Source organism: Opisthorchis viverrini (assembly GCF_000715545.1).
Source record: "Opisthorchis viverrini unplaced genomic scaffold opera_v5_256, whole genome shotgun sequence".
Taxonomy (NCBI): domain Eukaryota; kingdom Metazoa; phylum Platyhelminthes; class Trematoda; order Opisthorchiida; family Opisthorchiidae; genus Opisthorchis; species Opisthorchis viverrini.
This window is the reverse complement of record NW_008751912.1, coordinates 468,517-482,060: the sequence shown is the minus strand read 5'-3', so window position 1 is coordinate 482,060 and position 13,544 is coordinate 468,517.

Here is a 13,544-nt window from a genome sequence, read left to right as displayed (position 1 = left end):
CACTTAGACCACCCCGGGTTGTTTACACGCACACCGCAGTTCCACTGCATCAAGCGACACTGACACAACGTTACTTTCAGCTTTATCACGAAGCTCACTGAACAAACTAACTGCTTTCCAGGTTCCCTACGCTTCCAGTATTCTTGTCGATATGTTAAGACAAAACAAAAACGAGTGATGGGGAGTTCTACAGGTCGGCTATCCTATGGAACCACAGGGACGAGTGAGTCTGGTCCGTCGGAAATAGTTAGCCGTGTGGGTTTGACAGTCGTTTTTCTATTGCAAGCGCAGTTGGGATCTAAAATGAACAGAATAAGTGGCAAAAAAATACCATGGTAGTTTTTTGGTCGTAATGACCAGTTTCTTCGTTCGAGCCTGTTTCTTTGGAAATTTTGGAATGATCACATCCTGGCCCAGTTTGTTCACATTTGTAAAATCGCCTCAGTTTTCACTCTGTGTGTCGGTTCTATGATGTGTTGTGTCAGGAAATCTAGTAGCGGTATTTAGAAGGTTTTGTGGGAGTGGGTGAACAACAAAGCGATTGGAATGAGATTTGAGGAAAATGATGGCTTGATTGAAATCCACAAAATTGACGCAATATGAACCTGTGGTTGTGCAGTGTTCACTGCTTGAATCGCGGTTGACCAAGCAAGAACGTTCTGATATTTGATTCGAACTGTGTTAAGCAGGTTAGTTAGCTTACCTACCACCGGATTCTACAACTCTTTGTTATGCTATTCAGAAGCGATTGCAAAGTTTATGTTTGGGTAGGTCACTTCAGATCGAAAAACCAAGATATGGTGTAGACGGTTGCAGTATTCCATGGAGGAAAATGTTGGTAGCTCGGGTAGCGTAGACGGTCGTTGATTTGTTCACTGAGCTGCGCAATTTAATCGCAAACGCTCCATCACTAATCGTGACGACATCATCAGTGCGTTGTTAGGGGGCGCAGTGGTGTGTAGCAATGGGTTGGTGGTTGTGTACAACCCAGGGCACATTGTAACCGAAGCTCACTTTTTGGGAGACTGGTAAGGGCACAGAGAGCTTTCCTCACGTAAAAGTCGTCTGCGAGAGCAAAGGAAGCGTGGCAAGATAACATCTTTCCTACGTCTACCGACTAAACGTAAGTGTTCTGAATAAATGGTGGCGCCCCTTTAACACTAGGCCAGAAACAATTATATCATTCACCAATATTGGGAATAATCAGCAATACGCAAGTGACGATCTCTGCGGAGTCTTGAAACCCCCGACTTTCTGTGGATAGTTTGAATACTTAGCCGTTCGGCCACGAGCGGCTGATGAGCAGTATGATTAACTATCGATTTCAAAACATCGAATTTCATGAGGTGTATATTGCTGATTACCTTCAGTAAGGATGAAACAGCTCTGCACAGTACTTCTCGGTTTTCCATCATTTGCCCAATTCACTCACAGAAAGAAAAATCAAACGAAGATTCCCGAGTCTCTACACTGCCAACAGTTGTGCCACTAATCACTTCAAGTCCAGTTAAGTTAGAATTGACTTCAGGCAATCACTTGTGAATTTTCAGTTTGAACATTCAGTTGGATCTAGGCGCCTTGCTTATCATGACCTAAGTAGTTCGATATCGCTTTCATTTATCAGGAGATATTAGAAGGCCAGTTGATGAACCTTCGTTGTCCTGATTCATGATCTGTCTCCATAATATCCGATCATTGCTCTGGCCTGCAATGGCTTTTTCGATTCATGTAACGGATAATTTTATATCTTTTGATTATGCGACGCCGGTTACTCTGGATCTACCTGTGTATATGTAACAGCCCGATGACGAGGCGCCGACAAGACTCCCTTGCGTAAACGGCTGTTTTCAAAAGTACAAAATTTATAACTTCACGAAGAGCCGCAAAAGTTTTAGTGGAAGGGGTGAAAACAAAAGTACGGCATGGATGAACGTGAGTAATAGACTTCCAAGTTACAGAGATTGTGGTCACCCTACAAGGATTCTCTACCATTCCTGAAAATTAGTGCCCTTCCAGTTTAAACTTGGGAAGGGTGGAAGAAGATAAACTGGCTTTGGACAGGTAGGTGTCAGAACGATGGGTAACTTCGGCCGGACGCTTGGTTTTGGACCAGTCTGGCATTTCTGTGGGGCTTCTTTGTGAATCAGGGAAATCTGGTTTGAATAGGGAGAATATTTGTTCAGTACAACCTCATCTGCATAAGCTCAGCTCATGTTTAAGCTCGACGCCAGGAGATGTCAGGGAACACATGAAGGCTGACCGGCAGTCATACGCTATGATGTTTGATTACTTTATTTAAAAAATGCCGTTTGATTGAATTTTATTGTGACAAGAAGAATTCACGTTCGCGGATTTGTATTCCGTCAGTCCATCAAGATCTGCATTGGTATAATCCGGTGAAAGTCAGGATTCTCATTACCGGCGGTCAAGTAAGATACACTGCTTGTTCATTTGGCCTGTTTTGTTCGGGAAAATCCACCCTGTCGATGTCCGGGACCAAGTACCAGTTATTAGCCACTCTCCTATACCTGAGAACATACGATAAACGCGAAACATATATCGAAACCTTATGGGACTGTGATACATACCGCGTTTATCGATCAACTAAGCAAGCAGACTGGTTGCAGTCAAAAAACCGCACGTACGACGGTTTTGTCTGGCATTAAATTTCAGTGTCGCACCACGGGGACAAAATGTCATCCAGATGTGTGCATGCATGTTAATGGGCTTGGGATCTGCGCTCCTCAGCGATTTTGTGTAAGCAACACCTGGTTATCGAAAGACACAATCTAGCGCGGACATAAGTAGTCTACGTGATTTATTCTGCGAGCACAAGTTTTTTGTCCAAGTCAGACTGTCCATTTCTGATTGGTTCACGTAGCCACATCAATTTCGATGTGTTCAGTTTCTGCAATAAGACTGTCACAAGACTAGATGTTTGAATTATGGTGTCACTGCAACGGTGGCTGAGAAAGTGCAAATGCAAATATTTTTCAAAGCATGGTGTAGTGTCAGTGTGATAATGTGTATCTACTATACTGTCAGTACCATAGGAGGTCATCTTGGTAAATGACCAACAACCAGGTTCCACAAAGCGTACTTTCACGACTGGTTCAGGTTGCCGGCAAACGACTTTGGAAGACGATTCGGGAACCTGGCAGGCTCTTTGTAGAATCATCAAAGAGTACACCACTGGATCATCTGAATGATCGGACTCCCAACGAGCAGGCCAGTCTGGATAACGGATGATATCATTGCGAATGGGGTAGAGAATTTGGATGAGCTCAACTCACTGTAGTCTCTAGCCTAAATGGTTGTTTCAGGAGGCGAGTAATTTTCGGTATGCATAGATAACCTATTTGGACGTGTTATTCTAGAATTCGAGCCAGACAGAAATATTCCAGGAGAAAACTTCCAACTTGTTCGAAATAAAAAATATTGCCCAAGACTGACTTCAGACGCCTAACAAGGTCAACCTTCTGACTGGTAAGCAATGGGTACGAAATTTTTACGCCTTTCACTTTGTCCTTAACAATGAATGAAATAGTTCCGGTTCCAAACCGACTGGGAGACAAGGAAAACGGTCACATCGCCAGGTTACTGTTTCAGCGATTTGCTTGCCTAGTAGATTATTTTATTCAAATGCAGCACAACATCCACGACACTTGTAAATTAATCATTCGACAGCATGGCTGACAACAAGAGACATGGTCATACACCCCACGCGTGTCCAGGTTGAATCTTCTCACCGGATATCCACTGGGAACTGCCGACTTTTTAAATTGTGTGCTTCTCGCCCAATGGCTACTGCAGTCGAAGCGGGGGGGGGGAAACATTTCTGCTAACGACGCTGCGTTGCCTTTTCAGTTATTCAGCAAACAGCTCAAAAGGTTATCCCCAAAGCCCGATCAATTGTGATAAAAACAGTCGGGAAAAAATTTCAGGTTCCAACAAGGTTTTCCAACGCTCATATTATTTTCAGGTTTTATTCCACGAAACGATCACGTCGTTCCACAACCACACTCAAGTAGCGATACGAAGAAGAAATGTTAGTAAAAGGGAACCAACAAATCATTAGGTCAGTGGATTGAATCAATTTCCAGCAATGGTAAGCGTCTCCCAAAGATTGTGTACTTGGATGCCTTTTTTGAACTAGGGATTTGTTGCAACTTTGGATTGGTTATTTGGCAGCTTACATTTTTGACGGATTCCCCAAACGGCATGTAGAACAACAAGGACTGAGTAAAAAGTAACTTTCCGCCGCCTCCTTGTCAGAATTAAGTAGTACTAAAATAGGGAGCAGGAATTAATCCAATCTCTAACATGATCTGGTATGAATAAGCCGCATGAGTCATACTGAGTGAATTGTGTAGACTGTCCTAATCTTGATCCGATGGTAGCCTGAACTATAAGCCGTTGTAAATAGCTGCCTCGCACTGTTGTGTGGAACACAGTGGTCTCATGAGCAGGCAGGGGTCGGGGAAAGCTCAACAAAAGACAGCAAATATGTGGTGGGTTTCGAAAATCTGAGGAAAATGAGACTTTCTATCGAGGCTCGGTGGACTAACTGCAGTCGCTAACCTGACCGAATATGCGCCGATAAAACGTACTTGTAGCAAATGAGTGTATTTCTCAAAAACAGTCCAATTTGGGTTCAAGTGGATCATAAGGTTGACGGAAACTCGGGGAGTGCGCCTACCTGATGAGCCCCAAGAAGGGTGAAACTTGAGCTGAGCTGTCGAAGAGTTTTCAGCAACCTTGTGAGTAGCTCCCTTTACTTGTAGCTTGTTCCGACCAGCTTCAGGTCCCCTTACTTTGTGGTTTATTGTTCCTTATTATGGTTGCGATGAGTTAAATTCATCTCATAGAACACAGAGCACCAGGGTTTGGAAGACAAAATAAAGTGTAATTAAGAGTCCTCGTGAGAACTCGTGCGAACATTGTTCACAAGCGGACCGTCAGTTACAGCTATAAACCAGCCAGGCCTATTTCCGGAGGGGTTTAAACAAAATAACAATTATTTTCGGTAATCTAGAATTTTTCATTATTAGCACCTGGGATTAATGAGATTTTTACACATCATGTACGATAAAGCTGGATAAACCAAAGCAGTAGTTTGCGGTACATGGCAACGACAATCATGTATTTATATTCAGTCGAAATTCACAAAACATTTTCCAACCAAGCGTTCACAAGTAACATATTACAAGGGAGAATATTCTATAAATAACCATTCTTCGCTATTGTTCTGGAAGAACAAGTGCAGACCTTTGTGTGAAAGGATCCGCACAACAATGCATTCATGTGGAAAGTGAAAATTTTCGATTTCATAGAATCATGCTTGCTCTCTCTTCCACTTCTTGCTCTTCTTCCACCTAATACGTTCATTTACGACGGGCTCTACTTAGTTGCAATCCATGACCACTACCCACACTACCTATGCAAATCCCTTTGATCGAGGAGTTAGTTCCACTGATGACATTACTAGAAAAAGTACACTATTACATTCCCTTCGGACCAATCAGGTATCGTTGGTAATATGAGGAGACTTACGAAGAATTCCTTGGAGAATTCATCCATTAACTGGAATCATTTTATGCAGAAAAGGCAAGGAACACCCTACCACTGTTTAGCTCCTGGTGAAAGTCGTCAGCAGTGTGCAAGTCAGGTACTTCCATAGAGACTCGAACCCGCAACTCCCGGCTAGTAGTTCGAACAATCAACCATTCGATCACGGGTGACTAGTCCGCATTGTGATTAACTCGCACTTAGAATTTAGCGCTGCTCACATGATTACACATGTTTTTGTCTGCTCAGCATAGACTGACTTCACCTACAAGACAAAATCGCCTCTAAACCTCCTAAATTTTTTCATACTGGTAGATTCAGAATCGAAATGTGGTGTGAATTAAACTCACTACAACGATACGTCTGCCTTATAATAGGTGTGGAGCCATTCAAGTTTTACAAATTATACAAGGAAGCACGGATTCCTAGGAACATGTAGATTCATGCGACAGTATTTAACCGAAGGAATGATCGAAATTTAAGTACATATGACCCTCAGCAACGGACCACAACGACAAGGGATATTACACTGAAAAACGATTAAAAACTGAGAATAAGATTAGTACTGGTATCTAGAAACAACTGTCAACAAGTACGTTGATGCACCCAAATGTTTTGTATCTGCGACGAATATTGGATCCAGCTGACCAATAGTTACTGCGCCCAAAATTTCCCAATCACCAAATACGCCTTGGCGGAGTCAGCCATCCTCGATTATTTAAGCTTCACTTCCTAGTTTGCCAAAGATAAAAAAAACCTTGCAAGCTAAGACGTTCGAAACATGATATGAAGCCCATTTGTCTTGTGAACCTTCCCGCCAAGGTACACATTTTATGGAGTTATCGCAAAAATAATCGTTTCATGTGGACGTTTATCGGGAGCTGACGGAGAGTGAAGTTGTAAGTTAACAGTTTCTGCGTGTGCTACCAACCAGCGAGACAGTTAAAGTTATTGAAAGGAGGAACGTGCCGAAGGGATGAAAACACTTTCAAAGCTTACCATCAGTTTTGCCTCTCCGAATGCTCACCAAGCGGTTCCGATCAACCTTGCGTGCCATTTGTTAAGACAGTGACAAAATACACAAATTACAGTGTTGGTAACGTGGGACTCGGTTTTGATATCTTCAAATGAATGCACTGAACAAAGCCTATCTTTCATTTCGGTTGACACGGTATCCAAGATGCGAAACCTTATTTTGTCAACATGACGCTACTTCCGAGGCCACTGCAAACGCTTTGGGTGCCGGCTTTGTCTTTCTTGATGTTCACCATCAAACAGGGCTCCCTTAATGCTACGGCTGATGGGATGAGTTGTTTCACCAAAAACCCCGATTAAATTGACAGAAAATCGAAGGGTTTTTCACTCCATGAATTTTAAATCTTTTAATAATTTTGAGGCTAGCGATTAATAATGCAACTAAGATTTTGAGGCACATTATTTTCGTTACCTCTCTTACCGGGGTGCTACTTCTCCTTTGTGCACTGTTACCTAAGCTACCAGAGAGAGAGAGAGAGTACTTTTTGGCTTCTCGACTGAGTAAAGTTCATTCTGTCGACACTTTAGCAGACGGCGACGTCCCAGAGGTTATTCAATCTCTTGACTGAAAATACGTGCTTCTATTTGCATATGCCAGCCAGTCAGTCGGAAGTCTGATATAGGTTACGTCCTTTGTTAGTTTAACTGACAGGCACGCCCAATCTGGAAATGTGAAGTGAATCCAGGTGTCGCTCAGCAGATGAAAGATGTCTGCCCTGTCTGAATGTCAGAAAAATGTTGTAAGGCAATATTTTGGAGATGAGAAAGTCTGTTACCAAGGTTACCGTGAACTAGATTCCACCAGAGTGGTTGAACCAAAGTACAAGCAACCAGTGTTCACTGTGGGGGATGCTCATGGCTTGAATTCTAGCTGAAGATCATTACGCACTGATAAGTGAGTTAACTTAGATGATAAATGAAAAATATTTCACAAGAACAAGGTCAATAAAGGAATTGCAAAAACAGGGAATGAACAAGCAGATTGTTTCGGAAAACTTATCTGGGAATTGATTATTCTCACGGAACAGTGCCAATTTGGATATTCTCTCGAGCGTGTGAACCGATTCTGGGGATTTGACAATGGAAACACAGTGGGCCGGCTGAAATTTGAAATTCCAAACGAGGAACAAGGAGGATTGAGAATCGGATATGCAAACTAACGATTGTAGCATTTCTGAAAATTTGGACGATCAATAAGAAACACCTCCAGCGAAGTCGGCACCATGTTGTGGGAACTGAACAGTTGACATACACATTTTCAAATGTGTCCTTATACACGCGTTGAAGACCTTTTATATTCTCCAAAATGAATTTCACGGGAGCTGGATAGAACTGGATGTCACAGGATCTGTTGTTCTACTCTCCTCTAGACCCGAACTGCCACCTGCTAGAAGACCAACATGCGCACCAACAGAGATTTAATTGTGATGCTAAACACGACAGACTCTCTCGAGTCATAAGTGCCATTTAAGTGTATGCTTTCACAAACGTTTCGCGTGATACACTGAGACTGATAGGTGTGTCCACAGTGCTTCTGTTCTTCTGACAACGTCATTTGAGAATAGATTTTTGTACGTTTAAACAGGTGCCAAAATGTACTAGTATAGTAAGAGAACGGCTACTGAATTTTCTCCTTCACAACCAAAAGTGCTCTGAGAACTTGTCCAATCCGTTTCATTTCAGGACGCGTTTAATGTTGAGGAGCCTACATTCGGGTTCTCTTTGAAAGAATTCACGCACTTTATTATTTTTCCCATTAGTTTCTGAATCCAGGTTTCGATTCGTAATTTTTTCAATAAAATTTGAATGGTTGTAGTTATGAGTAGCAGTTTCGTTCCAACTAGATGCTTTTGCATCTATATAAGATGCATGTGGACTTGTAGTATACCGAATAAACTCCCAACTTTTATTATTATCACAGACAATTTAGACTACTTAAATAGTTTCATAAGCAATAATTTACTCCAAGGTGATCTGGAGAGTCGCAACACTTTTTAACTTCTCCACCCGAGGAGGCAAACAGAAGTTTTGTTGATCCACTTGAACCTAACCACGTACTAATGACCAGAGTACGGTGGCGCAAACAGCTGTATACTAAAAATGAATGCTCTTTAGTGGATGGGTTTCGTTATTTTCCCGATTGCCTTTGCTTTCCCCGGGTTGTTCCCCGGGTTGCACTTTTTGGTAAGTATTTATCGGAAACCAGTTTATTATTCACGTATGGACTACAATCATGAATTTACACTTGATATGAGTCACGAGGCCAGAGTCGAGATGCCATTTTCTTGACAGAAGACACTACTCACAGGGTTGCTGAAAACTCTCCGAAAGCTGTGGGCGCTGCGTTTTGCATGAACATTAGCAGAAATCCCAGTAGATAGATTTCGCCCATTCTTCATTAACGATCCATGTGCTGAGATAAGGAAAATCCGTGAAGATCCACATTTCGGACTGTTTTGAATGAATTTAAAGAAGTAGGGGTGTGTCGCGTCATTGCTTTGCTGCGCGTATTGTTTCTTGAAATAATGATGGTCACTGGTGATTGACGTCTGTCTTATCGTGAGTTCCCCGCCCCCCCCCACCGAACGCCATTCAACCTAGCCAATGTGCTCCTCACATACGTAAGTATTCATCAACCCGCAAGATGGTGTGAACGGATTTAGGAAACTACGTATAAAGAGCTCTCGAATCCTTAAGGATCCACTTTAATGTCAGGAAGCACTCAGGCGTCAGTAATTTAACAGGACTGACCAAAATCCTCCAATAGCCCTGCAAATAAACGTCAATGGATTCTGATGCAACTGTAGTTCGGTGGCAAAGTTAATCAACCATTTTTTCAAGGTAATAAACGGTACATGCGGTACGGCCAGCTGTCATTTTCATACACTTCTTAGAGTGAGTCAGACGGATTTCAGGAGAGTGCTGGTTATATAGGAACTGTTGAGATTAGATATACACACTCAGAAGTTCCCTCCTACAAATTATGAGTATGCGGTATGTCATTAAACGAACGAGTTAAGGTGATAATGCGGTCTCACTAGTTTCTCCTGAGAGATGCGCGGTGTAAAAATTTGTTCTGATTGTTGACTACAAGACTGACTTCAAGTGGTGTGCACTGGTGAGACGTACCTCCGATGCTAGCTGATTAGTTTTTGGTGGTCAAGCACAATCGGTGCTCAGACGGAGTAAATTGTGGTGTAAGAGGACAGAGGCAATCAATCTCAAAAAGACTGAGCGCTAGAGGGAAGTTAGGCGTAGAGTTAGGGACAACTGTTTACTACATCTTCCCAGTTGATGTTGCTGCTTGCAAAGGGCATGTAAGATCTCGAACTAATAAGGGATCCAAACATGTCGATTACCACAAAATTCGAATTATCGTCATACGTCATACCCACAGTTTGAACTTTGGTCAAACGAGGCACTGGTGATTTCCGATTCCACGCGCAATTAGGCGTTTTTCCACAGCTTAAACTGATTGACCGGCCAATTGTGCATTGGCTGATTTTCAAGCCCATTTCTAACTGGACCCGTGATCACGTTCTCACTGCTCCCCTTATTTTGTTATCAGCTCAAGTAAAGCAAATTACGTTACATATCCACGCCACTGTCGCTTGAACAACCCTGATCCTGTCCTCGTGCAATTATTTACCATTATTATTTATGTTTATAAAGGCAGTACTAGAGAAGAAACATAAATTCCGCAAATATTCCTAACGTAGTGCTTCCCAGACTGTATTTTGCGCAGGTTAAGAATGCAATAATGTGACATGTGGGGTCCCCAAAAAGGCAAATAACATGCAGCGTACAGCTGTCCGCCAGAAAATAAGCAAATCGTTGCTATTGTGAGGAGACTTGGGATTTTTGTGGGGATTTCGTCCTGTAAGTGGGGCCAATCGATGCCTGAAAGCCGATAAGCACTGCACAACTGTTTCATCCTTATTGGGAATCATCAGCAGTGCGCCTCTCGCAAAGCTCGAACCCGCGACCTCCTGGCTAGTAGTTTGAACACTTAACCGTTTGACCTTTGGTGGCTGATCAGTAGTGTGATTAGCCGGCACTTAGACAGCATATAACGTCACTCATCCTTCAATCACGGGGTTCACATCACGTGGTCACACGTGTTGACTGGCTCCTCGAGTGAAACTTCCACCTGGGAAGTTGCCAGGAGGTCGCGGGTTCGAGACTCCGAAGTTTCGTGAGGTGCGCACTGGTGATGATTCCCAATAAGGATGAAACAGCTGTACAGTGCTTCTCGGCTTTTCAGCATAAGTTGGGTTCACTTATAGGACGGAATCTCCACAATTAAGGAAACCTTTCATATTTTCTAGTTTTTGAAATAAAGGAGAAGAGAATGTTCCCCATTTTGGGGTCCATATTTCTAGTTTACCACGGAACCCATAGTTACTGTGAATTTCCTCCAGCAGCATGCCGAAAATGTCCGAGTGATTTCGGCGGTCACTCAGATGCTTACTTTCCCTCAGTTTGTTTTTTACTGTTGCACTTTTTTGGAACTTGCCATACCTATTGATCCACTACTATCTAGTAGCAATAAATATGGCTTGTTGGAATGTGTGGTTTGGGCTGACGAATGATCCTGTCACCAATGGGGCGGTCAAACTGTAGTTGGTAGTTACAAATTGCATTTTGTAAGGGTGTTGCCAAGATTCATGGCTACATGACCAAATCTAATGTCGTCCAAACGCAACTGCTTTGTTTTTGTCATGAGGGGGACGAGTACCGACGGTAGAACAGACAGACTAGTTGCATAAACGTGAGTGCCGAAAGAATGTCCGACATTCTATCTTGTGACAAATATCTGGCTAAAATTCAGTGAGATGTTACAAGGGCGGTTTCGTTTTTAGTTCAGCAAATAAATTGTTGCTTCTTTGGCAAAAAAACACTATTCATTTTGTTGGGAAGGGCTGATGCGCCGCCTTCATGTACGGTTTTCCGCTTACTGGCGGCATACAAAGTGGGCAGAATAGCGTCACGGAACGTAAACATTAAACGTATTCCGTTGTCAAACGTTTAATCCCATGAAAACCACAAGGAATGACTTTGAAATGATAGCTGATAGTAGCTCAATGAAGCGGTCTGTTTGAGGTATCCATTGGATACTTTTTGAGGAAGATCTCCGCAAGGGTGACAGTATCAGTCATAATGGAGACACGGCTGATTGGAGGCCAGATTAATAGGGCTAGTTGCACAAGAAACTGCTAAGGACGCAGATACCAAAATGCTACCTTACTGTGATATTCTCAATTTCAGCTAAAAGCCTTCAGCTGGCAACCGGGACGGGTAGTTTGTCCACCAGATCTCTGTGAATAGTTGGCATAACAAGCGTTTCGAGTGAGGTTTAATCTGGTGGTATGAACAGACTGACTGTGCCAGTGCATTCGGTGGTGAAAGGGTCGTTAGACAGGCAAATTCGGGTCCAGTTCAGAGTCACCAGGCCGCTTAAGACTCATGACAAATAAGTCAGTACTAGCACTTAACTTTTTTCACGTCAGGATTTCTCTTATCGATAGTTCTTCATTTAACTAAAGTCACTATCATTCAGAAATTCGAGAGTACTACACAACAGTTTTGTCCATATTGGAAGTCATCAGTTTGGTGAATCTCACAAATATCCAAGCCGATTCAAGCCAGCGACCCATTGCCCGGTGGTTGAAGAACACACTTTCGAAATTCCGCCAAAATGCTTCGACAGAAGAGAATTTGAAGTGTCTTAAAGGTTTTCCAGAAATACACTCATTTGCAAATCAGTTTGGTTTTCACCAGAGACTCAACTGAATCTCCTGTCTATGATATTCTGCAACAGAATGTGCTACACACAGGTCGCCTCATGTTTCAGTTGGTACGACGTTCGAGATATCGTGATATATTTTCATGAAGGAAACTACTCACAAGGTTGCTGAAAACTCTGCGACAGCCCACGACCGGTTTTGCCCTTGTTGGGGCTCATCAGGTAATCGCAGACCTTGTAAGAGATTCCTTCATGTCTTAAATTTGTTCGCAACCTGGTACTAAACTCGTATAGTTACTGTGGATATATGGACAATCGTGCATTGTCCATTATCGAATCCGCACTGTGATTCTGAGTAATTTCCTCTGGAGCACCAGCAATCAGTCGACTTGGTGAGCAATTGTGAGGAGTTCGTGAGCATAGGCGTGATGTGGTTCCTCGACAGGAGTTATTTTTTCAAACTTTCAATCCAGTGATATCCTCAGTCACCCTGAAGTTGTCTCCTCTACCTTACCGGGCCGTGCACTGTGAACTCAGTTTTGGCTAACTCTCCGACGTGCAAGAAATGTACCTTCCGAAGCCATTTTTACTCAACTGTTGCTCGTTTCGGGCAATTACGCTTTTCACAAAGGAAATACCGGTTCACCAATTCTTTTAGCCCTCTAAATAACTTGTTTGTGCGTGCCCACTGTTCACGATTTAGATCCCTTCATTTCCGAACTCCTTCGTAGCTAGTGGAGCGCAGAGGTGCCTGGGGAAGTTATAAACATCTCATCTTTATATAACCAAGCTTAAGGATTCCTTCTTTGAATCCGATGGTTTCAACCACAGCTGTTGCAACAAAAGTCTGTATCCAATTACACCATTTTCCAATTGATTTGATCTGATGAACGACCAGTAAGCGACGGCCTCTCGAGATTTCTGTAATGTGTGTGGTGGACATTAAGTACGTCCCGATACGGGACGTAGCGGGAGCATTCCCGCTATGGATCGCACCAAATTGTGATTCGTTTTGCGACACGTAAACACACAAACATCATCCTAATGGTGATCTTTTTTAAGATTCGCGTAGTCCGTCAGCTGCCTATGTTTAATTTCTAATTGCGTTCAACTCGCGAAAGATGTTTTTCAAAAACCAAACTATGTGCTGTAGATGGCAAGCCTTAAAAACAGCACAAATTGCTAGTAGAATTTA